Raw genomic sequence first — 24,181 nt, forward strand, 5'->3', positions numbered from 1 at the left:
GTGGATCTGGGAATTGAAACCAGGTCATCCAGGAGGGCATTCAGAGCTTTTCACTGCTGAGCCAGCTTTCTTCCCTTGGAGTTATTTTCTCATAGAAAGGAAATACTGTTCATTATGATATTCCACAAAATTGTCTTAGTTAATTGAATTGATTCCGATGTAAAAATGATCCCACACCAGTTGTTGTTGTTTTTGTTTCCTATTGTCCTAAGTGTAAGTGTCCATTACACATGTAAGCTATTTGCAAGCCCTTCCTCTTCCCTGTGGAATACAGTACAACTTATGGACAGAGTAGGGCTAATACGGACACACTCTTGGTATTGCCGCTGTTTGTGGTGAGATTTCATGTATCACAGGTTGACTTCAAACTCACGGTATAGTTGACGATGACCTTGAACGTCTGCTAAAATACCAGTACCCATAACATTTTGTTATTTGTTCCCCTTTTGGTGTGTGTGTGTGTGTGTTGCATGGATATATGTATGTCTGTAAGTGATAGGTTTATTTCTCTGCTGCCAGTGAAATGAGCCAATTCAAGCCAGATTAGATCGTATTAAAGGCAGGTGTACTGGGAAGCTACTCCCAGGGCGTGCCACGTAGGGACTGAGGGACCCTAGGAGAACCTTGGAGGCCAGGTTTGCTTTGATAAAATATGCACCTGAGTCCCTTGTCCAGGGTCTAAAACCATGCAGTATGAATGCATTTGTGTAGGTATGTGTGCACGTGTATATGGAAGTCAGAGATTGATGATGTGTCTTCCTTCTTTGCACACTCCTACACACACACACACACACACACACACACACACACACACACACACTTTATTTTACCCAGGCAGATGCATACTCTGACTTAACCAAGAACTGTTGGATCTGGCTAGTCTAGTTGGCCAATCTGTCCAATGCATGGATCCTCTGTCAGCCTCCTGAGTGCTGGAATTGCAAGCAGGCCACCAGGACAGTTTGACTTTCATGTGGGTCCAGAGAATACAGCCAGAGTCTTCATGCACTTTGCCCACTGAATCATCTCCCCGGTTCCACTCTGATACTTTTTCACTTTTTAATAATCTCCTGTATCTCTGGGTGACCTCGAAGTGGCTGTGGCATCTTCTGGTCCACCATCACCTCTCAAAGGTGTTTTAAAGATGTAGGTGGAATTTTTTTTTCACATATGATCAACTCATAGTTAGAAAGTTGGACATTACTCGTGGGTGTGAAAATGCAAACATCTCTCCCAAAGTCCCGTCTCCCTCCTTCCCAAAGCCACAGTTGGAGGCTGTGTGTGTTCTTTCAAATGGTACTATGCCTTTCAGGAGCAAGTAGAGGGTGGCTTGTGGTGTTGTTTTTTGAAACAGTACCTAGTAGGTAGCTCTGGCTGGTCTTGAACTCACAAAGGTTGGCCTTTGAAACTCAGTACCATTTGAGAATTGTTAAATATTGAGAATTTGCATGCATCAAATCAGACTTTTTATGGAAGAACTTTTTCAACTTTGACTTTTGATCCTTCTTGTGCTTAAATCTCAGTCATTGAACTTTCTTCTCTCTCTTTGAATTTAGAGTTGTGCTAACTGTCCTTAAACCTTTTCTCCCCCCTTGCTGTCTGTTTCCATGTTTAAATCACATAGGCTTGACATTTTTATTCTTCTTTTTACTAGAATTGTTCTGCCCCCCCACACACACCTCTGCTTGTTATTAGGGGTCATTTGTTTTGGGTGCGATTTAAAGTCCAACAGCTCTTCAAATTATACTTTTTGAAAAAGATACAGAGGGCATCTGTGACTGTAACCCAGGGTTTTATACATGCTGAGAACACAGCCTGCAGGTTAGCTACACCCCATAGAGGTGTTTTTAATTAGGTCCTCAGTATTATTTTAGGTACATATATCCTATGTGAACAAATTAGAACACCTTCGATCCTCCTGTTATATCAATGCTGGGGTAAGGTGCTATTTTAATCTATTTCTGTGTTAACAGCTTTTTTATCTGGAGACCTCAGACCATGCGTTATACAGTTGCAGGGAAAGTGCATGTTTGGAGGAATTAAACATTAAGGACTGGCACCGTTGTCATGCCAGTCTTGCACTCTATGCTGTCTTGATACATAGATTCTTTAAAAAGGACTTCTCTCAAGGAAGAAGGTGGGATGCTCTTGGGACCTTGAGAATTTTGATGCAGGGATGGTAGAGTTGGCAATGTATTCCCTTTGTTACCTCCTTTGTGATTCCAGACATACGCTGCCTACTCTTAGATTTTCATCACGCACTGGAGAAGTACTGGGCAGTGACAATCCTCTGTCTGGAAGGTGACCCAGCATCCCACACCCTAACGTCTGAGGCAAAAGGATCAGGACTTTGGGGCTAGCCTTAGCTACAAAGGGAGATTCTTTCTCATACAAACAAACAGTTATCTGCCTCTACGTGGTGTCGGCTTGGTGCTGGCACTTTACTCTGGTTTTGGTCCTGGTATTCTGTTCTGTTGGGTGTGGGCACGATTCTCTGGATTTGGCTTCTCCACTTGGTCAGCTTCACTAAGCCAGCTCTGGCTCCACATTGCCTTGTGCTTGGGTTCCTCTGGCAGTTATAAATATTGGCTGTTTTTTTTTAACTTTCCTTTCTGATTGGTGACACTGTCCATACCACTTGTCCCCACCCTCCCCTTCCCAAGCTCAGCACCTGGAAGTGGCCTGCTCCTTTTCTGTCACAGCCCTTAGGTGACTCTGGTGAAGGCAGGTTCCCATGCATTCCACTCAGTGTTTTCCTTTGTTTGTTTGGCTTTTGAGAGAAGCACTGGGTCTCTTTCCAGTTCCCTGACATGTCAGCCCAACCATGCTTTTATTGAATACATTTGTTATTGTTGAGGAATGTCTGCTTATAATTTGTATTTTTGAAAGTATTCTTCCCTTTAAACATTTTGTAGCAGGCATTTTGATAAAAAAACATCTTATTACAAAGATAGTATGTATTTTCTTACTTTAAATATGTAACTTTATAAGAATCTCTGCTATCTTAAATTATAGACAATTTGAGGGGAGAGAGGAATGTTAGTTTGATTCTATCAGTAAGAACCTAGATTTTTGGACTTACTCATATTATAAGTCCCTAAAGGGACTAATTTTCCTGAGAACTTTGGATGTTAATCATAAACAGGCCCAGTTTAGTAATACTTAAAACCTTTTGGCTGGGACTTTGGTATTAATGTCTTAAACTTTGAGAAAGAGAAACATATTTTTGTGGCTTGGCCAAAAATAACAGGTCTCTATTCAAATAAAAATATTGTATTTATTATTTTGAAGAGGTCCACCCCACTGGGCAATGTGTTATACTCTTTTTTTTTTTTTTTTTTTGCTAATTTAGTTGTCTAATATTGGACAACCGACAATATATTTTTTTCTGTCTTAATACAATTACTTTTTGAAGTATAAAAGGCCCTTTCTTTTTAACTTGGGAATGATGTTAGATGATACTTTACTATTAATCTTAATTTCTTCTGTTACATGTTTAGATGGTAAAATGTATAGTGTTTGCATTAAGATGAACGTGTTTTGTTCTGTTGTGCTTGAAACTTAACTGAAGTCTCTGTCTGCACAAGACCTTGTTCAAAGAATTGAAGAAATGAATAGAATTGGTGTATTACCAAGGGCTTTTATTCAAGAGCAAAGTACCTGAACAGGAAGGGGAGGGGGAAAGAGGCTCAGGAATGGGATGCATTCAAGAGACCCTGTTTTACTTCTTCTTGGGCTTCTTTTCAAAGGCCAGGGAGAGCTGTTTGCTAGCCATGGTATGAGTCGATTCTTATTTTAATTGACAGTCTTGGATTGTATAAGCTTTTGTAACTGTGCCTGTCCTTTCCCATGATACATCCAACTTTAATCATAGGTGTGTCTAGTCAGACGCAGGCTTAAGATAGTAAGGAGAGGATTTTCCCTACAACTTGAGTGGACACAGTTCGCCTTACTGGTTATGCATATCAAAGCAGTCCAGATTGGAACAGCACAATGCTTCTAGTTCCAGGATAAGTTCTGTGATGTGTTTGGCCACAAAAGGATAGTTAGGAGAAGGTTGCTAGGGAGCTATAAGGAGCTGTTTGGGTAGAGTGATAGTTTTGTTGTTGTTGTTGTTTAGGGGTCTGTGTAGCTCCTTGCAGGTAGCTGAGAAGTGGGTGAAGGGCTCCTCAGTAACCGGCTGCCTCCAACCAGCAAGTTGACTCTCTCATTCTCTTTGTCCTTCTGGTGATTCATTTCTGGGCTTTTGAATATCTGGCAGAAGCTCCCTTCTGCTTTGCCTCCAGGAGTTCAGGACGGCCTCGGGACGAGTTCTTTGGGTAGCTTCTCTGCTACTTGCCTTTCTTCTTCTGCTCCTTCAGCATTGTGAGGACTCATAACTACTAGGCAGCCACTTAGATTCAACAGGAATGAATTCAACATGATCCTCCCAAGCTGGTGTTTGGGTGGTAGTCTTCAGCCAGAAGAGTGATGCTTGCCAAAGGCTGTGTTCCATGTCCTGGCTTTCTACAGAGCAGCTTAACACACACCAGACTCTGTGCAGTTGCTCCCTTACCTGGGGAGTGGAGTGCCTTCTTTAAGGCTCTGTGCTTCTGATAGCCACACTACAGTCGAGAGTGTGAGTTCTCTTCTATATTTCACATCATATCAAAGGACTAACCACTCCCACGTGCAGAATACAAAGCAATCCCGATCATGCGCTACAAAGTTTAGGTAGAAAAGCTTGTAGCAGAAGCTTTGACCTGAGAAGAGACTGATGTATATAATTTTCTTTTTGTTCCATCTAACAAGAGCTCAAAGTCAAAGATCCAATGAAAAACTCTGGACAGCCACTAGGAGTGGGGAATTGGAAGCGGATAGCAATACATAGTACTAAATTTCAATGAGCACAGCACAATAATTAAAATGTCTAGCATTTATTAAAGAGTTTTATCAAAGTCCCTAAATAAGGAAAATCATAAATAAAACTGAAATAAGAGGTCAGTCAGAACTGCTGATATCATACAGCTAAGGGGCATAGATCTAACTTTTTCCAGGTCAAGCATATGAGGTGATCAGCTTGGATCAGCTTGGAGCCCTCTCATTAGGGTTCTGAGTAAGGGTATTAGCAAAAAGGAGGCGACCTCCCCGAAGATCCAGGTCCAATCATGACAGCTGGGAGAACTCAGGCCAGCAGAGAGGAATGTAAGCAACTGACTGGTGGTGACTAGGGTGCTGCTTGTAAATGGGGTATCTGCTACCATAGGGGAAAATGCTATTGTGTGTGTGTGTATATATGTGTGTGTGTATGAGTGTGTGTATGAGTGTGTATGTATGTGTATATGTATGTGTGTATGTGTGTATATGTGTATGTGTGTGTGTGTATGTGTGTGACAAAAAGACCATTACTGAAATATTTTTCCCCCAGAATGTTTCAGGATATTAATTTTCATGAAGTGATTTTTTTTTTCACCACATATTCTTAGAGACTTTAGGAGGCCAGGTGGCTTCCTAAAGATTCTCATCAGTAAAGGAGGATTCTGGGGTTCCACAATCTAAGCCCCATTCCTCTACGTTAAGGGCTGTTTTAGAGAAAGATCTAGTTCCTGTGACTGATAACTAGTTTGTGTAGTAAGAGGCACAGTGTTGGTTCCCAAGACCCGATGAGATCTGGGTACCATGCAAATGGAGTTTAATCTCAAAGTAGAGCAACAGTTTCTTCATACTCTTAAACTCTGGCGAGGCAACACAAGTGGCAGTCGGTTTTGAAGATTAATCAACTAAGAATATGTGGAAATGGCTTTTAAAGGAACAGATGGCCGGGGGAGACAATGACATCAGTGTAGTCGGAAGAGATGCGGCTAAAATAAGAACAGGTGCCGTGCAGGTGGAAAGATTGTAGGGACAAAACTGCAGCTTTAGTGCCTGGTGACAAACCAAACACACAGAAGAAAGAAAGAAAATCAGAACCAGGGAGACACATGGCAAAGTGAAAAGAAATAAAAGAATCATAGACCATCAGAATTCCATGCTGGGCAGGCAACACCAGGACGTGTCTATTCCGAACTTTTGGTTAAGGAAGTACCATACAAAGGCTGGTGTGTACTGAGCAGCCCCGAGGGAAGCCAGGTCATGGAAAACATCTGACACCAACAGTTGGCACAAGTGGGACAACACAGCAGCCAGCCGCACCGAGAGTTGTTTTCTTCATTGTTTGTAGCACTTTAGACAGAAATGCCAGCTTTCTATCTCAGAAACCAGGTGTGGCCCATGGATGACGTTGAACTTCTGAGCTTCCACCTCCACGATGCTCAGACAGCAAGGGAGTGTCGGCGTGCCTGGTTCATGCGGTGCTGGGAATTGAACTCAAGCTTTGCGCTTGTACTTTCCAGGCTGTCCTGGGCTGTGTGTGAGCTTCTACTTTAATACAAAAGACAGAAACATAGAGACTTTAGCCTACAAACTCCTTTAATTCCACTTTCATTTATAAGTGAAAACACAGAAAACTCATTTACATCAGAGTTTAAATTAATTACTCAAAATTCCAGTGAAAATGGCAGTCCCTTCACCGTTCAGGAGGATGTCTGTGGCTACTAGAATGTTCTTCAGTACCCTGCAAATGGGACAGAGAACCAGGAAATGATTATAAAGCCTGTAATTACACACACACACACACACACACATTTGGTTTTTCAAGACAGGGTTTCTCTGTGTAGCCCTGGCTATCCTGGAACTCACTCTGCAGACCAGGCTGGCCTCGAACTCAGAAATCTGCCTGCCTCTGCCTCCCAAGTACTGAGATTAAAGGCGTGTGCCACCACTGCCTGGCTTAGATTGATTTATTATTATATCTAAGTACAGTATAGCTGTCTTCAGACACTCCAGAAGAGAGCATCAGATCTTGTTACAGATGGTTGTGAGCTACCATGTGGTTGCTGGGATTTGAACTCAGGACCTTTGGAAGAGCAGTCAGTGCTCTTAACCACCAAGCCATCTCTCCAGCCCCTATATTTTTTAAATTCACACAATTCTTGTGGTGAAGTGGGGCAAAAAATGTCTCTATGTCATAAATTAAGGAAAACATGCAGAAACATTAAGACTGAATGGTTTTGTGCAGTTGGGGTTTCTCAGATACAAACTCAAAGCACGGATGGGAAGGTAGGAGAAACTTGACAGAGGTGTAAAGCAGGACACGGCACAGTGAGGAAGAGCCTGGCTGGAAGCTGTTGAGGAGGAGAGGGGAGCAAAGGAGTCTTTACAAACTGAAGGATGGTCATGCAAGCAAGTGCTAGTGCAAAGTTACAGTCTCAGGCTCTAGAACCTGAGTAAAGTCACTAGGAATTTTAAACAGAAAGTTAACTTCTTTTGTATTTTGAAATCCGGTGTTGTTTACGTGTAGAACCCATGACTGGAGCCGGGAGACCCAGGTGTTAGTCCTCTGCTGTGGCTGCCAGACTCAAGCTAGGGTAAGAACTTAAAAGAAAAAGGATCAGCCTGGATGATAAGCAGGACACCTACAAATAGAAGTTACACAAATAAAAATAAATAAGAGACAGCCTAAGCTGTAAACCTACTGCATTTGGTTCCCAGATCAGCTGAACATATTCTAGGTGGATATACTCAGTTTGCCATTTTATTTTTACTCAATGAAGTACTCATTTCCCACTGATATTGGTGATGAATACTGAGAAAACTTCTATTTGCGCTCAAACTCCTGACAGGCAGTAGAGGGCTGGATCGGATATTCCTTTAGATGAAGAGTAGCAAAGTTGCCAAGCCCCTGAGATAAGCAAGTAACACACACGTTCACCTGGATACCCTGAAGGGAGGTGATCTAGAAGAGACAGAATCAAGGCACAGAAAACAGTAGAATATGAAGAAATTTTGTCTGTGAGTCATCCGGCATGCTGAGGGGAGTTAGTGGTGTGGTGATTGCAGGAATAGAGCGTAGAATAGCTCCAGACACTGAAAGTGTATACTTGACATTAGGGCACAAGTTGCTGAAAGAAAGGACTGGAATCTGCTTGTGGTGTTAAGTGAGTATTTTCTTTCACCACTAAGTTTGTTGAAAGAGAATTTGAGAAGAGAAGAGTCAACAGGGGGAACCACAGACAGGGTGGATTAAAATTCACACCAAAGCCCAGGCTGGCGCAAGCGTATGAAGAAGAAAGTCGGTCCTGGAGGGTAGATTTGAAGATCCTTGTCATACGCGGTTGTACCTTTTCAAGGAGACATTGGAAATGGCTCAAGGAAATTCTGGTGAATCCAAATGTGACGTCTGGGGTTCTGGAGGGTGTTGGGGAGAAAGCAAAGACTACTGGGAAATAGAGGACGTGGATTTGTTTTTTTCTTAGTGGCAGAGAAGCCCAACTCACTTGGTAAGGCTGTTTGCTCAAGCTTTAAATTTAGAGCACTGATTACTCCAATAACAGGTCAAATTTCATCATGTTTTATATTTGATTAGTTCCTCCTGGACTCTTTCAAAGCCCCTTCTGTTTTCTCCTGACCTAAATGGTTTCGAGTTTCTAGAATCCATCTTGTCTGTTTCTTCTAACAGATTATTGCGCCTATAGGAAATTGCCACAGTCTTGATTTTTATCCTGGGGGAATCTAACACCAGAATCTGTTCAAGCCAAGAAACTTTTTGATATTTGTTTGTCACAAAGTGTGGTATGAATGGTAACGGCATGAGTTCATTGCCCTGTGTGATAACATGGAAGAGATGCTCCTGAGTCTGTATCTCGAGTTACTGTTCTATCTGTGGTCAGGTAAAATGTTAATCTGTGAGCCATACCTTACTCTAGGAAACATTTGCAAACACAGACATATAGTCGGGGAACCCAAGGGTTAGCTGTCACTCTGCAGTCTGCTGTGTTTTTGGAGTAATACCACTAGGGGACTTGCAGTAAGTAGGAAGGTTAAAAACTGGACCAGAGCTTTCTGGTTCAGTTCCCCTGCGAGTAAAAATCTAACAGGTTGTTAATAATAGAACTTTAATTAAGGTTTGTAGATTTATAAACACCACTGTGATTTTAAGGTAGTCTGGAGAACTGGGGTAACTGATACATAATTTAAGTTACCATCTTAGAAGTCAAGTCCTTATGAAGCCCATTCTGATGACGGTAAAAGCATGGCGTGTATCATTGCCTCCCCCAAGAGTTCCCCTCTGCTGTCTTTGTGTCTGTTTGGATCTTGTTACAGATATTTAGGATCATTTTCAGTTAATTGCAATTATAACAATTACGGTGTCTATTTAGTTTGTTAAAATTAACTGATAAATATTTTATAGGTTCATCATGTACAACATGCTGCTTGAGAATATACATTTAGCTGAGTTGAGCTAATTTCCACATGCATTGCTGATGTGTGTATTGTTTTTTCCCCCTTTGTCCTGAAAACCTTTACGTTTGTTGTTTTTGCAGTTTGTAAGAATCTAATCCATCATTGACTGTAGCTGTATTGTACATATGATACATTGTATCTCCTGATCTGTTCTTTTGACTCCTGTGACATCCCATCTCTGTATACTTTCCTAATTTCTCTGAGTTCAGTGTTCTTAGATTGTACAATAGCTGAGATGATATGACATGTCTGTCTGTGTGTGGCTTTATTTTGTCATGTCATTTAATGTCACCCTTGTTGATGCCAGTGACAGAGTCTACTAAAGGCTACCACATACATTCTCTATGTACTAAATGTTCTTCTGTTATTCATCTCTGGCTGGATAGTCGTGTATGGTGGGGATCAGCTCTCTCTCTCACATACTGATCCTCTTTTATTGGGTGGACATCCAGCAGTGGGCTTGCTAGTCCATCGCTTTTGGATTTTATAATCTTTCTACCTCCTTATCTGAACAGATCTCTGAGCCTTGAAGGGTAGGTTTTGATGAAGACCCTCTACTTAGAGTTGAATGTTCCAAGGTCTTTCACTGACTGCATGTGATGGTTTATATATGCTTGGGCCAGGGACTGGCACTATTAAGAGGTGTGGCCTTGTTGGAGTAGGTGTGTCACTGTTGGTGTGAGCTATAATGCTCTAGTCCTTAGAAGTCAGTATTTGGCTAGCAGCCTTCAGATGAAGATGTGGAATTGTCAGCTCCTCCTGTACCATGTCTGCCTGGATGCTGTCATGTCCTGCCTTGATGATAATGGACTGAACCTCTGAACCTATAAGCCAACCCCAATGAAATATTGTCCTTATAATTTTGCCTTGGTCATGGTGTCTGATCACAGCAGTAAAACTCTAAGATACTGTACATTGTCCAGCTGTGGGTTTTGGTGCTAATTTCCATCTACCACACACACTCAAAATAAAAGCTTCTCTATGGAGAGTGGAGCAATGCACTGATGGATGGGTTAGCAATATGTCATTAGGAATTATTTTATTACTACGTTCCCTTACCAGAATAATACTAATAGCTTTTCCTCTCAGGTTGTTGACTTAATTAACAATGTTGGATATGGATTCTATCTACCTCAGAGTTGGTCTTAAGGCCAAGCAAAAAATAGTTACTCTGAGACACGACTGTACCAGTAAATCTTATAAGCAGATTCCCATTGTAGGTTACAAGGTTCATAGCTAGGTGAGATGGATTATTATTCTGCTAAATGAATTGAAGATTTTCTAAAAGGGGGTTTGACCTCTGTCTCTGAATTTACAATTTTAAGTCAAGGGAGGTTGCGTACAGATATGTCTGCCTAAACAAGTATTAACAAGGAAATGACCAAGTTAGTTACTTTTTTAGTTTTGTAGTCTTAAAACCTCTATCCACCTCCCAGATTTCTTTTAGTAGAGAAACAGTTTTCCAAATAATAGTGAATAGAGCCCAAGTCATTGATTCCCAAGGATACCCAACGTGATGGGAGCAGCCAGTGTATCTGCTTCCAGGGACTACCTGAAAGGGAGGTTAAGATTATAGGCTTTGAAGAAAAAGGGGTATTTGACATTGTAATGATTTCTCAATTTACAAGAAAAGGCAGGTCAGACCCTTGCATAGCTCAGTTGCATAACAAAGCAGGACTGTCTCCATAGGGAATCTGTGAAGCTGGGGAGGAAATTTCCTACTATCTTTTGAGATGTAATTAGTAACCTGGGCTTCCTCTTTATTTCCAGGACAGGGTTATATGTGTCCAAGCTAGGCGGGGCATCTATATTCTTCCCCCTCCACCTGCCACCACCTTTTAAAATAATCCCACTGTTTTATATTCAAAGCGGTTTTCACTTGTAAAGTCTACTTTTTGATCTGACAGAGGCATAACAAGATAATCTTTTCCCTGTTGCTCATTGCCCAGCTTAACTAGTCTGATAATCTGGCAAATGATCAGAAATCTACTCCCTCTTCTAGCTGAACATTTACAGATAAATATTTCCGGAGTGAAATAGTTCTGGCCCATGTTTGTGACCTAAATATATTTTTCAAAGCTTTTAAGTGATATCTGGTATGTTTTATGTTTCTTAGTTGTCTCATATATTTTATTTAATCATTCCCTATCAAAAAAAAATGCAATGAGTTTTCTTTTCTGAAGACCTCTCTTCTGGGACATACCAATAAGAAAAAAAAAATTATATACATGAGCTAAAGATGTTTGGTGCAGGTAAAATCATAAATTCGGACTTAATTATACCTCTAGGGATAGATAGCCTGAGGAAACTGAAAGCAATCACATAATTAGACCAATTGTGTAATCAAAAGCAAATGATGTGGCTATGGAATGATAAAGTGCTTTTCCCTCCTCAAGACTTCTCTGATGTAAGAAATTTTAGGGATACATGAGTATGGCACCTTGTCCCTTCCGGATGGCCCCCTCTTGAGCAGTGTTGTAAACCCAGACTCCTGCTCTTGGCTTGAAAGTCTGTGCTCTGAAGCATAGACACCATGGGGGCTTCAGTTGAGCAAAGGTGTCCTGAGATGAGCTGTGGGTCCCAGCCAAAGGCAGAGGAGAGGATTCAAGGCATAAAATTGTTTTTGTTTTTATTTTATGTTATTTCGTTGCTAGGGATAAAGCTCAAGGCTAACCACATACTTAGACGGGTACCTTAACCACTGAAATACAGCATCCGCCTCAGTTCGACTGCTCCAAGAAGAATGACGCTTTAATATCGATTCCATTCACTTCATGTGAAATTTAAAACATCACAAATTGGTGCAATTTTTATCACACCTAGAGAGGTAATATCACAAATTTACTAAGAAAAAAGTATAAATTCAATATAAATGACACAAACGGATGACTCCGTAAAGGGCATTTATGCTGATCTGTTTGTAAGTGTGGTTGTGTCGTCTTGGGGGATGTCCAGTGCCTCTCAAGGCCCTTTCCTCCCTGCCTGCTGGGGAATGAACTGGGATTTCTCATGCTAAGCACACATTGTACAGATGAGTTTTACCCCCCAGCCCAAGAGAAAAGCTTCTTTTAAGCGATTGCCTGGCATGGTTATGTAGTTCGCAAATTCCTGAGACCTCCATGGAACTGGAGTGTACCCCTGACCCTCAGCTATTTGTGTAAATTGCCCTCTGTGCCTGCAAGCTCAGGAAACTAAACAGTTCAGTTCAAAGACCAGGAGAGACCAGCGTCTTCGTTTCCCAGAATCAGCAAAGCAGGTCCCTCTTACTCAGCTTTTGATTCTATTTTGGTTCCAAACATGCTATGGAGGGCGGTCTTCTTTTCCTGTGTAATCATTTTAAGTGTTGATGTCTTACCCAGAAACATCTTTACAGTCATCTAGAATAACAATTTGGCCAGCTGAAACTGGACAATCAAAATCTTTGTTCTCGGGGTATAAAACGTGCAGGAGGCCAGAATATGAATGTGGAGTACTGCTGTTCACCATGAAGCTGTTAGATATCAGTGGCCTTGACCCTTCCGGGATGTGAATTGTCTCTAAGTAACTAGGAGGGATGCTGTAATTTGTATCTGGACTATTCCCAAAGGTCCGTATTTTACTGGCTTTGTCGTACCCGTAGGTGCTGTTGTGTGGGAGTAAGGAGGCTAGGTAAATGAAGGACCTATCTGAGTGAATTCCTATGAAGTGTGTAATGGGGCCCAGGCCTACCCTCTGTCTTCCTTTACCTCATGGCTACCATGCGGTGACCGTCTTTCCTTCCTGTCCTGTTCTAGGCCATGATGTCTCTAAATCCACAGCAAGCCTCCTGATGAATTCTTCCCCATCTCGAGCCTTCCTCTGTCATGTTAGGTTGACTGTGTCAGGTATCTTGTGACCATGAAGGAAATCTCCTTGATACAAATTCTCCTTTATTTAAAACAGTCTTTTATAGTTGTTCTTTGAGGAAATTAGTCTTAAGTGCTGAAATGTTTTATTTTATGGATCCTTTAATTACTCTAAGTGTTATATGTCCTGTGACTAGCCTGGAGGTTAGCTCGATAGGGTGCTTCCCAAGTATATACAAGGCCCCAGGCTCACTCCTCAGCACTATACAACAAGGGAGATATGTCTGTTGATAAATGGATGATTGATTGATGATTGCCTATCATAGTAAACTTGAAATTATCAAAGTCGTCAAATTATCTTGAGCTTTCATAGTGGTTTTAATAAAAATTTTTATCAGAGATAACATTTTACTATTAATCTATAAACAAAAATATGTATATGATTTCAAACTCTAGATGGGAAAGGGAGCTATGTCTTTTCATAGTAATTATTTTTAAAAAGTCACATTTTATCAGTACATCACCTTCTTGGTCAGCCAGATATATGTTAATTGCTGTAACTAAACTTTGTTCCACATAAGTTAGAGGCCATTCGTTAGTTACAAGTTAATTTTTTACTCTTGTATGTCTTGAGGCAGTTTTAGCTTACTTAGCATCTAATGGCTAGAAGGCAAATGTTCTCTCACTCTCGTGTTAATTACTTCCTTTATCCCTCAGGAGAGCTCAATGAGGCAATCCTGTTATTCTGTGTATAAGGGAGTAAAGAGAGGCACAGACTGTTCATACACTGCCCATGCTTATCCACCACGACAACAAATGCCACACAGTTAATATCTCATTCTATTGAGTGGACACTTGAGTCATATTCTGGCAATTATGAACTACGCGAGCATGGAAGCTTTATTAATATTAAACTTTTGAAATCACACTTTAGAATTAAGTCTTCAGACCGGTCACTGCTGTAAACTTATGGTGAACATAGCTTTATTTTATTAGAGATGATAGGGTTCTCGGACTCCCCACAAATCTTCCTGCTAACTTTTGTTTTGTTGAATAGAGCTAGAATATTGAGAGATGTGGCTTGGCTTAATTTCATTTCCCTCTCTTCCTTCATCTCCCTTTATGAGTTTCGGTGTAAGTTTGTGGGTCCCCTTCACTTGTGAAATTACAACATTGCACTGGAAGCAGTAAGTCAGTACACATTCTTCCAGTGTGTATTAGCAGGAGGATTTTAACACAGGACCCATGTCTGGTTCTGTGTTGGTTGACTAACAAGATAATGGGATGTAGAACGTCTTGCTGGGAAAGACACAAGGGCATCCTTCCCTTTGCTCCATTTCAGAGCAGGCCTCAGTCCCCTTATGTCTTTCAGCACCAGCCTCTGCTACGACATTAAGTTTCCTGGTGCTCTTTTTCTCTTCAGACTTTAACTTCCGTATTTCTTTCTGTCTCATTTGCTCTTTTGCATTGTTGACTGGCACAAAAGTGATTAATAAGTATGTGGCAGAGCCAATATTAGACTATCTTGAAATCTCCTACACTAAAGAAATTAGTCCATTACTTTTTAATTCAGCCTTGGGCAAGTCTTAGGACAAGAGCAGAAAGCAGCCACATTCTTTGCTATGATAGCACGTGAATGGTCCCTCACCAGTCATGGATTTTTCTCCTCCTAAAAAATCTCATAACCGGGGGCCAGCTTCCACCTGGCTCTTAGCACCTCTGTCTTCAGAGCTCTGATAAGAATGGCCTATTAAATTCCACTTTTGGTATTCAACCACTTTTCTCATCTAAATTCCCTGAGTCTTCTTTATTTTTAAAAAGAAAACATAAATGGGGGCAAATGGGGGAGGGGAGAGGAGAAGGGCAAGGACAAAGAGTTAGAGGAGGAACTATGGCGAGGTCTGTCAGCACTGTGGCTCTTTCCTGTGTACTAATCTATCTAATAATCTCATTCAGTCCACCAATGGTCCATCCCAATCAACCTGTGTCTCCTGTTAACTAAGACAGAAGTGCCAGGAGCAGTCCTCCTGTGCCCTACTTACACACTTTCTGAGTCTTTGGTTTGTAACAAAGTTGCCTTCCAGAGAAAGTGCTGTGCAACAATATCTGAGTATGAAAAGAGATTTGCAAAGCTGTCATGGGCTTTAAATAAATAAAATCTCCCAGTTTCTAGGAGATTTATGTTCACTGTGAGAACACGTGTGCTATAAGATACAGTACGATCCATTGCAATCTTACCAACCCCTACAGGATCATTCCTGAACATCCTCTAATGACCATTATTTATGTACTTTCCTTAAAGCAAAACTCTTCATGGACAACTTAATAGAGAAAACCCTCACTTTATATGAAAGCAAATTTATTATATATTCAGAACTTTTTTTTTTTGTCATGAATTTTATTTTCTCACAGAGCCTCCATCCACACTGGCCAGTGTCCCTGGGTCGTGTTCACTTCTTGACAACTCTGGGTCACATCCCACAAGTAGAAAATGACGTACAAGCATGGGGAAATGACAGAACATAAATGAAGTTTTTAGACCACAGCTCTTCCTCTGCAAGTGGGAGGAATTCTGGCTAGACCAGATTTTCCCTCATAAGAACTGCTTGCTCCTCGATGTGAGGGCCAATGAGCTGTAGACATGCTTGTGGTTTTTGGAGTTCTTCCTTGGAGGTTGAGAGAACAGGTTCTCTATCTTTCCCCAACTATTTTATTTTCCACATAGTGTTTTCCATGATTTCATCACTGCCTGATCATGGTGAAATGGTTAGAGCTGTCATGTCCTGTATTCAAGTGAAGAAAGCAGGTTTAGGGCTTAGGACACATCACCTTTTGGGCTTAGTGAATTAAATAGGCCAAGGCAGAGGCAGGATTTCTGCCTCCAGGCTTGTTCCTGTATACCACTGCACAGAAGGACCCAATTTCATATTGTATACTCAGAAAACACTAATAAAACTTTTGCATGTCAGTAATAGCTCAACTCTACAGGCAATCAGGAGCTTGCCAGGTGGGTGTGCAGGTCTGCCTTGCTGTGTAAAGATATTGTCTGTTCTTCTAGTTATTGTGAAGGGCTGTACTAAGGGTTATATGGACATCAACAGCATTAACCAGGGCTGCCAAATCATCAGGGCAGGCTAGCAATTAGCATTTTACATTTTTCATTTTTTATACATCTCTCTCTCTCTCTCTCTCTCTCTCTCTCTCTCTGTGTGTGTGTGTGTGTGTGTGTGTGTAAAATTTTGGCACTGTGATTGAACATGTATTTTTAAATTTTGAAGATTGTTTTAAGGAGTTGCTCTAACAGCACCAATAATTCCTTAAGAATTTTGTTACTGATTTAAATGTCTTCATTAAATTTTTTATGATTATTATTTAGTGTGTGCATGTATGTGGGAGCACACATGTGAACATCAGAGAAGATGGAGGAGTCTCTGTCCATCCACCATGGGTAACAGGCGTCAAACCCAGGCTGCCAGGCTTGTCATCAAGGCTTTACCTGCGGAGCCATCTTACCAGCCCTCTATTTTATTTCATGTTTCCTTGTTGCTTTAACCTCAGTATATAAATTTTCAACTTTTAAAGGTTATTTATTTATTTGAGACATGGTATCATATATTCTGGGCCAGCCTCAAATTTACTATATCGTGGAGATAAAAAGGTCTCAAAGCAAGGAAAATTTGACATTTTGAAACAAAAACTCGCACTCTGAGGTGGTTGATATGTGTATCTGGCTCCCTCCAAAAAACACATTTGTAACATGTATTGGTTTTTATCTTTAATTTCTTTTTTATATATGTGTGCTTTTAAAGTTTTCATCTTTGTTTTTGTTGTTGTTGTTAACAGAAAGATTCTCACTATGTAGACCCGGAATTTGGAATGCTGGGATACAGGTGCATGCCACCATGCCTAGCAGCCAAACCCTTTAAAGCATTACCCAATGATTTTGAGTAATTAGATGATATTGATAGAAGACAGATTTGTTCATGTCTCAAAATGCATAGTGTCCAACTGTCCCTGAATCATAGTACTTCTTGTTGGTGCTCATTACAAAGCCAGGTGGTGTTATTCTGGTCAGCTATCGAAAGGTAACCATTGGCCACTGTTAACTCAGTTCCTGTAGAAGTTTTTGTTTCACAGGATCCTATGACTTTGTCCTGTCTTTGGAGAGTGTTTGAATTAGGCTTTGTTTGTTGTTGTTGTTGGTAGATTTTTGTTTCATAGATTGAAAACCCTTTAGCTACCCTCACCCCCAGATAATAAAATTAGAGATGAAAAAGGAAGCCATTATGGTAGATACTGATGAAATTTAGAAGCTTATAGTGGTATACCTTAAAAATGTATTTCACTAAATTGAAAAACTTAAGAGAAGTGAATAAATAGTTTTTTTTAGGTACATATGGCCTACCAAAATTAAATGAAAATTAAATAATTTCTTCTGCTGATGCTTTTTTTTTTTCCTGTAGTTCAAGCTAGCTTTAAACTCCCTCTATGTGTGAATGTTGGTGTGTGCCACCTCCAGCACCTGGCTGACTTGTTGTTGTTGTTGTATGGTTTTTTTCCCCTCATCCTGTTACTCTCATAGAATGCAGTGACCTGACCATGGGGTGAACCTGTATTACCTACTATCTTATTTTATCTCTTTGGAAGGCTGATGCGATCTTATCATTCAGTAAGGAAGTTCCTATGTCCACAGATGTTTTTTCAAGTGTGGTGGGAACTACTCTCCCCTGGGGAGCTGGCGAATTAATCAAGTAGCTGCATCCCCAACACAAATACCTTCTGGAATCCTCTTCACAATTCTCAGAAGGACTTGGAAGCCATGTCCCTGTAGAATAATCTATCAAGTGTAATTTAAAAAGTAGCCTCGCTCGCTCTGTCTACCTCCAAACAAATGTTTTCCCTAAGATACTGTAGTTTATGAAGTCATAAGTCTTTCACTGAGTCAGGTAGGTTCTGCAATGACTGTCAAAAGTATGAGAGAGAACATTTAATAGATAATTAGTGTAGTAGAATTATTTAAAATGTTGTATTCTGTATTCTGCTAAGAATAAGAAGAGATTTTGAGAGAATGTACAATAAACTTGAGAGGTTACTACAGGGTCATCCATTTTTATGTTTTAAGCATAAAGTCAGCGATAGGCAGGTAGGAAATGTACAAAGAGAAATAGAATTTTATTATTTAATAACGTGATTCCTTAACTGACAAACTTCTTTCTACAACTGTGATATTTTATTTTGAAACTCTCTAGTTCCTTGGAATACTCTATGTTCCAACACAGGTGGATGATGGCTTCTACTTGAGTTTGCAGAGCTTTGTGAAATTGGTAGTGTGGTGGTGTTTCTTATCATGTAACAGTTGCTACTTTTTTCTAAACACAGGAACAGATGAAGGCAGGATTGAAGCCTTTAACTTTTCTAATTACTCTCATTTATCTTAACGTGGCATCCACCTAACTTTCTGAGCTTCAGAAATTTTGTTCTATGAAGACCACAAAATATTTAGCGCTCAAATAAAGGGTAGCTGAAACCATTAAAAATTTCTGCAAATTAAGGTGATATTTAGCTTAGACAGGTGTAGTTCTCCATACTGAATGGCTTGCGTGAGTACTTACCGCTCAGAGATGAATTGTGGAGTGGGGCTTTGAGGTTTTTGCTCCAAGGTTGTTAATCGTTGGGTTATTACCATAATGGAGGAGAGTCTTGAGCATTGACGTTTCACGCAGCTGGGCACAGGTATCGTCACATAGTACTCTCACCTCTTATGGATGACCTGACCCCCAAACTGTCTCCTTTTGTCCCTTGAGTGGCAAGTTGATTGTTTTCTCTGTTGAAAGACTAAGACTGATTACATAGAGACAGACAACAAAGGCTGTAGACCTTGGCAAAACTCCAAAGGAAGTATGTGGAAGGCTGCATGGGTTGTTTTTCATCAATAAGAGGAAAAGAAATACAGTGGGCTTTTGCTTACACGGGCAGAACCTGGTAGCCTTCGGTTTGAGACTGGAGGAGGCTCAGTTGGTTAGTTACACCATTGTATGCTAGAGTTGGGTTGTAACATACGTTAAGCTGGGTGGAAGCTCACATTACATGGTGGCCGCTTTGGAGAAAATTTTATTTTCTTCCCTCAGTCACATTAATTGGGCATCTCATTCTTTCCCCTCCTGTGACTGTTCTGATACTTCCATGCTTTCTTTATTCTTCCCCCTTTTATTTTGTTTTATAGAGTGGGCAAGGAGTTCATAAAATTGGTTCCCTTTCCGTGTGAGAGTTTAAACTGGATTTTGGGGCACCCTTTGTTCTGTAAACTTGAAAAAAGTAATAACACAGTAGAGTTTTTTGTCTTATGCGTCACCTCTGATAAGTAAATTACATCTGAACTTACATGAAGAATCTGAGCGGATGTGTCTACACTGTAGTCCCTAAGATACTGGCTTTTTCTGAAGCTCTGCAAACTGCCATCTGGGAGTCCTTTACATTACCCATCTGACGTCTGTCAACCCACCACCCAAGAAATGGAACCCTGAAGAGTGCTTGCTAGAAGCTAGACACCCTTCAGGGACCAGGTATGGACTCCTTGCCTTATATCTTCAAAATAAGTCTAATGTCAGGTCCCTCTTGGAGCCTGGAAAGACTCAGTGTTTAGCCGATGCTAAAATGCCTTCATCACAGGCAGTCATTTCACAGGTTGCACTCAGAATTAAAGGAAGTAATGCGATGTTCTCAGGATGAGAAGCAATCTCTGCCAACCCTCTCAGCAGTGCAGACTCTCTCCCCAGATGCCTTCCCCTTGTCTCACATGTCTTAATGCCCTCCTCTTCCCGGAATCTGTGGATTCCCTGGAGTGGAAAATTGGAAACTATGCTACTCTTGGGCTGTTTTTCTTTCCTGCCTCTATCATCTCAGGACTGTACTTCAGAGCTGTGGTAGACCCATGCCAGAGTGTGTGCTTATCCCTGTCCCTGGCAACCTTAGTCCCCTCTCTCACCCACAGGTTCAGTCAGCACTACAGCAGTACACAGCCAGGTAAGAACTGATACCTTGATAAATTTATTTTCTTTCATGCTTTCTAGAGGTTAACTTCTTTTACTTAAGAAATGTTAGTTTTGCCAATATGAATGAATCTTTCTTCCAACTCCTGTTCTCCCTTGCAGTGGTTCTCAGTCTTCCTGATGCTGCGACCCTTTAACGGTTCCTCATGTTGTGGTGACCCCAACCATAACGTCATTTCTGTTGCTACTTTCTAACTATAGTTTTGCTACTGTTAAGAATTTTAATTTAAATATCAGATGTGCAGATGGCCTTAAGTGACCCCCATGAATGGCTCGGTTGACACCCCCAAAGTGGTCGAGACCCCATGTTGAGAACCATTGCCCCATTGAAATTGTTGAAGTGTCTGGTTTTGTCCAAGCTATTTTTTTTAAATTGAAACAATTTCTATTTCCTTTCCTTGTGGGGAAATTGTCTTCCAGATATCGTGTCCAGTGTGAACTGGTTTCTCCTTCCCTCACCTCCATCTGAGATTCCTTGGTACTATACTTTGCTTTATTTCAGTTTCCAGGGTTTTGTCACAGCACGGTGCTAAACAAGTGTGTAAAGAAAGGTCCACGGAGGATAAAAATGTACACACGCACACTTGACTTTCAGGCTTCCGTTCGTACGTTAGCTGTAACGGTAGCACATGACACGAGGACACGGGATCTGATGGGTCCCCATGGTCATCCCTTCATTTCAGGACAGCCTTGTTTTGAGGACATTTGCACAGTATGCACAGTAACATAGGCACAGGATCTCCCTCTGTAGCCACAGTAAACCTGGCCTATTGTTCTCAGTTTTCTTCTGTCCAGCATCCCCCACTTCTTGCTGCCTTACAGAAGCTCCAACAGGGGAGATGCTATGGGTAAGGAGCAGACTGGCTTTGACACTATGATCGTGGGATTTTTTTGTTTGTTTGTTTTTTGTTTTCTGTCTTCCACTAGCCCTGCATATTCTAGCAGGGTCTGTCATAGTACTGTAGGCACACCTGCAAGCTCTGGAGGAGCTCGGGTCGCAGCTGCCACAGTTCCTTTGACTGCTAGCCCACAGCATGTCGTAACTATATATGTTTGTGATGTAATCACAGTTGCTGGCATTTACCATCTCTTTGAATATTTCCTTTACTAGTAATCCACAGTGTTTTCTTCTTCCACCTGATGGTGTGTGTGTGTGTGTGTGTGTGTGTGTGTGTGTGTGTGTTGGCTTTTTCTCATCCCCAGAGGCAATTCACAGTGAAAATCTGTGTGTTCAGCAAAGCGCAATAAACATCAGGTGTTATGCAAGTTTCCCCACTGTGGATTTTCATGTGATTGAATGGGCAGTTTGTTTATATTAAACTATTTTGCAAGGCATGCAGAGTATGAAAGAATGAACGGGGAACAGCAGGCAAGCCTACCATTATTTTATAAGATGTATCAGGGATCAGGGAGATGGCTCAGTGGTTAAGAGCACTACCTGCTCATGCAGGGGACCAGGGTTCAGTTCCCAGCGTCCACACATATGCTCATCACCTCCTGTAACTTTAATTCCAAGATATCTATTGCTTTCTTCTGGCCTTCGTGGACTCCTACACACATGGTAACATAAACTCATACAACCTCATACCCATACACATAAAGTAGATAAGGTAAAAATTTTAATATGTCATATTGATATCTAATCACTCTAAAATATCTGTCAAGGTATATTCCTTATATCAAGTACTTGTTTTTTTTTTAAGATTTATTTTTTATTATTTTAGTTATTTGCTTGTGTAAGTATTTCTGTGTAGGAATGAGCATGAATTTGCCTGTGTGAGTATTTCTGTGTGGGAATGTGCATGAATGAGTACAGGCACCCAGTGTAGCCAGAGGCTTCCTATCTCCTGTTGCTAGAATTACAGATGGTTATTTAATTAGATGTGAATGCTGGGAACCAAACACAGGTCCCCTGAACAAGCAAGAAATGCACCTTACCATCTCTATGGTAAATGGAAATGCCCCTGGTACTTGGTTTTAATGACATATGTAAATTGCCATGTTTGGCAGGTATAGTGTTCAAGCACCGTGCTAAATTGGGGCTTAGGTCATCAAAGTTATGGATCATCTATTCCAGAGAGAAATATGTCTCTTTTGTTTCCAATTTTCAGAAGACACAGAGACAAAGAAGGTATCACCTTCCTTCCTCAGCATCACTTTCCAGTGTTTTAATGCCTCAACCTGAAATTTCAACCTCTGCATTCCTAACTATAACAGAGGGGGTGAGAAACTGCACCTGGATGTTCCTTACTAGTATCTAGCTTTACTTAGTGTGATAGTCCTTAAATATTGATTGTATGTTAGCTGGACTTCATTTTTTTTTTAATGGTTACAGTGGGATGCAGTATTTAGTTTTGCTGACAGTACTTGTGTGTACATGGCTTTTACAACATACGAGACAAAATATAGGATTTCGTATGTGTATATAATTTATATATAATGTACCTGATGCTGACCCACATAAAAGATGCTAAGCTGTAGTTGCTTCAGCCACTGAGCACAGTCTCATGCACCCTAGCTAAATTCCATACACAGATCCCCATAGTCTCTTCCATGCTTGGGGGCTTACCTGTAGGGAAATACTCTGTAAATTGCCTCTGCCTGGTGTGTCTCTGTAGGTGGGTTATTTTTTAATGTGGCTGTTTTCCTGGTGCCACATAGGTGTTTCAGTGGGGGATACATCTTGGTGACATTTCAGTGGGGCTTAAACTATTAATAGATCTTAGAACAAAATGTCTTTAACCTGTAAGATCATTTTTCCCCCCTTACATCTGACTTATAAACAATCCTGCCACCTCTCCACCTTCCAACTCCCAGCGGAGAAGCATCATTTAGGGAGTTCGTGTTTACATTCAAAGTGCTGTCCTAAGGAAGGTTCAAGAAGCTGTTAACCTTTGAGATGTATTATATTCTAGTGCTTAAGAGAGATAGATGGTTAAGAAGTACATATTAGAGCCTCTCAAAGCACAGGAGCATCCATCTTCAAGCACCCAGCTCCTCGGAGTGGGGTGTGCAGGATGCATGGGTATGTCTGCCACTCCCGGGATGCATGCCACAGCAGAGCAGGAGGTGACAGAAAGATGTGATGGAGTGATCCGCTTTTCTCTAAGCTCCCTTAGCAATGCTCTGTACTGTCTGCCCTGTTTATTCTTTTGTTGACTGATGTATCTGTTGATGGCATGCATGCATATGTAATTATATATAATAAATTATATACATTATGTATATATGTTATGTGTGTGTGTGTGTATCATTTATATAATACATATCTCACAAGTTAAGTATGTGCGAGAAAGAGGAAATTGGCCAGGCATGGTCACATGTGCCTGTAATCCCACCACAGGCAAGGGGATCGAGAATGTAGTTACAGAGGAACTTTAGGCCAGCCTGGAGTATGAGACCCTATCTCAAATTAAAAAAAAAAAAATGTTCTTCATCTTCATTGACCCTTTTCCTAATGCAGTTGGTTTAATGAATTCATAGTAAAACAAACAGAAATAAAGAGTAGAAGGAAAAAATTAAATTATGTGTGTACCTAAATTATTTTTATAAGCATGGGAGTAGATCAACTAAGCTATACTTAATAGCTCCCTTTAGACAACACCAGAGATTGCTAGGGGTAGTTTTGCTTTGATTAACAAGATTTTTACAGAGTTCGTTGTTTTTGCCAAACAGTTCATTCAAGTTGAAATACGCCTGGCCCTCTGAACCATTGTATTTGGAAAATGAATCTTTTGTAAATTTGTTGATTTAGAACACTGATAACAATCAGGCATGCTCCTTACTATTCAAGTGGCCTCAAAGAGTCAAGGAAGGGTTGATTGGTGAACTCCTTAATGGGAAAACATCAACAAGATGATAAGGAAAAGAGGGCTCTTGGGTAGGTTGTATTTCACTTATTCATACAAGCAACAGTATTTATCCCACTTCCTTCTTTTGGAATACAAACATACTCAACAATATCTGTGACACAATAGGGCATTTTCA

At 40.8% G+C, this 24,181-nt stretch overlaps 1 protein-coding gene across 11 annotated transcripts in view; it reads left to right on the forward strand.

Annotated features, from left to right (window-relative positions):
• Pard3 (par-3 family cell polarity regulator) overlaps positions 1–24,181 on the forward strand; it is a 542,245-nt gene that overhangs the window by 266,790 nt on the left and 251,274 nt on the right. The gene's annotated exons all lie outside the window — the stretch shown is intronic.

The sequence above is a fragment of the Mus caroli genome, chromosome 8, assembly GCF_900094665.2.
Source record: "Mus caroli chromosome 8, CAROLI_EIJ_v1.1, whole genome shotgun sequence".
In the NCBI taxonomy this organism is placed as follows: Eukaryota; Metazoa; Chordata; class Mammalia; order Rodentia; family Muridae; genus Mus; species Mus caroli.